Below are 3,027 nucleotides of genomic sequence, written 5' to 3' on the forward strand. Positions count from 1 at the left end.
CCACCAGCCAGCACCAGTACCACCATGATTCAAGTTGCCTGATTAAATATTTCTTCTCTCAAGTTGACTCATCTAATGGTCCTCAACCCACCAGCCAGCACCAGTACCACCATGATTCAAGTTGCCTGATAAATATTTCTCCTGCTTCCAAGTTGACTCATCTAATGATCCTCAACCCACCAGCCAGCACCAGCACCACCTTGATTCAAGTTGCCTGATAAATATTTCTTCTGCTTCCAAGTTGACTCATCTAATGATCCTCAACCCACCAGCCAGCACCAGTACCACCATGATCCAAGTTGCCTGATAAATATTTCTTCTCCCAAGTTGACTCATCTAATAGTCATCAGCCAGCACCACCACCACCATGATCCAAGTTGCCTGATAAATATTTCTCCTGCTTCCAAGTTGATTCATCTAATGGTCCTCAACCCACCAGCCAGCACCAGCACCACCTTGATTCATATTGCCTGATAGATATTCCTTCTATTGTGAAGTTGAGAAGTAATTCCCAAAGACTATTGATATTCAGGTTTTACCGAGATCACTTGTTTTTCTTGGTTGAATAAGTGAAAAGGAGAGAATTTTGGTCCAACCATCATCTCCTAGATTTAGCACCTGGTATAAAAAAACAAAAGGAAACAAATGAAAAACTTTTGTGTTTAAAACTGCTTGTCAGTGATCAGTAGGTTAACCATTTTTAGGCATTAGAGTGCCATGAATCACCACAAAGTTATTATGAAAGTCCATAAAACAGTCCAAAAGTCTGCATACATTCAAATAGTGGTCTTTTGTTTATTGAGAGACCATTCTTTGAAAGAACGCAATCTTTTGGATCGTGTATTTGAACTTTCACAGTCTAAGTTATAGTTGTGAGGTGCTTGACAACTAAGGTGTAATAAGAAAACTAAGTTTTATACACGTTTTTTTTTTCAATACAGTAAGAGCTCAGATTTGTGTGTTTAGAAATATACAGACCAAAGCTAAGAAATTTTGATGTAACATGTTTGTGTTTTGTGCTTTCATGTTATGTAAACACGTTAAATGTACAGGTGTATATCATTGTTATTGTAAAACATTCCTTTGCTCAGTGGTAGATGTTACAGGCTCTTTCTCGTTTAGCTGTTTTTGGTAATTAGCTCTTGGTTAAGAATGAATAAAGGATTTAAGGTTTTTTTGAAAACCTATATATAAAAATATTTCATGGTTGAAAGCTGCTGTTAATGGTCTGAATCCATCTAGGAATAAAGGATTTAAGGTTTTTTTGAAAACCTATATATATATAAATATTTCATGGTTGAAAGCTGCTGTTAATGGTCTGAATCCATCTAGGAATAAAGGATTTAAGGTTTTTTGAAAACCTATATATAAAAATATTTCATGGTTGAAAGCTGCTGTTAATGGTCTGAATCCATCTAAGAAGTTTTTTGACGGTGTTTCAAGCCACTAGTGCAGATTTTCATTAACAGATACACATTACGTACATTAAGTGAAGTTTTGAATTGGACTGAACGTAAGTGGTTTTAGTATAATATACTTGAAGACCATCTTTGATTCTGTGTAGGATTCTTTGTATAAATAGTATTAATCATGATTGAAAGAAATTATTTGCAAAAAACAAATAGCACGGTGAGAAGAATAAATAGAATTTTCCTTTTCTTTAACAAATAAAACCTTCATTGCTTTCATCTAAAACTTTTTAATCTGAACGTTGCCCACATTTTTTTACAACATTTTTCGTTATTTTCATATTTTAATACACTGAAGATGGATGTGTGTATATTAATTTAGAGAAGTGGTAACCTGTAATGTTAAAAAAATGGTCCTTTGAAATGTAAGAATGTAGATGGCATCTCGGGGAGACATTAAAACGTTACACGTCTATCTTGTAACAGAGTTAACAAGAAAGTGCCCTGTATCATTTCCCAGTTCTTGTACATAATAAGATGTAAGTATGATATAAAAAATATGTTTTATTATTCCAATGTGTAGTTGTGTCAGAACACTAAGAAAATTCATACCACCACATGCTTTGTTCGGGTGCTTCATCATACGTTATTTTTATTCTGTTTTATATTCACCTGCCAACCTGTTTATATGGTGTGTGCTCTTCTGGCATCACATTGAAATAACAACTGAAGCATTCCTATGACTAACAAAATAGCCAGTGTGAGGCTTAATTCTGATTAAAGAATGGAGTAACATCTGTGTGTTTAAAACATTCTACAGTCTGTTTTCAGCTTCTTGCTTTAGAGTTTTCTGATTACTGATTGTTTATTCCGTCTGCAAAGCTGTAAATTACCACATATTTAATGTTGAATAACAGAATTTGAATTAATTCTCATGAATAGTATTTCATTAAAACTTTGTTTTTTGCTCAAAAAAATTAACACACTATACTTTAATCAGTTTATAGTTTATCAAATGTGCTTCTCAAGTTAAATCTTCATCTCAGAAGGTAAGTTATTTATAAGGTTTGGTTAGGAAGGGGGGGGTAGTATGCTTCTGTTTCTTATTTGTGATGCATTTCTGTGATAGGTAAAAAATACTCAAGAGTTTGTGTACAGTAAACTTTCGTAGCAGGTTTAAAAAAAAAAATTACATAAAAGATTAAGAAGGAAATATTTTGTCACGACTTTCAGTAGAGTACATTCAGATTTAAAATGTTTTGTGCTTTTACTGATGGTATTAAATCAAGATAAAGATGCTTCTTTTTACTCGTACTTTCGTTGATGTTTAGACCTTCAAGGAATCTTTTGCTGATTTTTATGTCATGCTGTTTAGTAAGTATGCTTGAAAATTTCAGTTAACCAAAAAAAAAAAAGTCTAAAATACTGGAGAAATATGGTGTTCATGATGATTGATGAGACTGGTTTTCTGATCTGTGTTAAACTGTTAGTGTGCGAATGTATTGATCCTGAAGAAATATATCATTCTCTAATAGGTACTAGTTATTAAATTGATTTGTATTTAATTATCTTTTGTTGGTCACTGCTCTGTCACTTGGATGTGACACTTCTTGATATA

This window comes from Limulus polyphemus, unplaced genomic scaffold (genome assembly GCF_000517525.1).
Source record: "Limulus polyphemus unplaced genomic scaffold, Limulus_polyphemus-2.1.2 Scaffold1157, whole genome shotgun sequence".
NCBI classification, from domain to species: domain Eukaryota; kingdom Metazoa; phylum Arthropoda; class Merostomata; order Xiphosura; family Limulidae; genus Limulus; species Limulus polyphemus.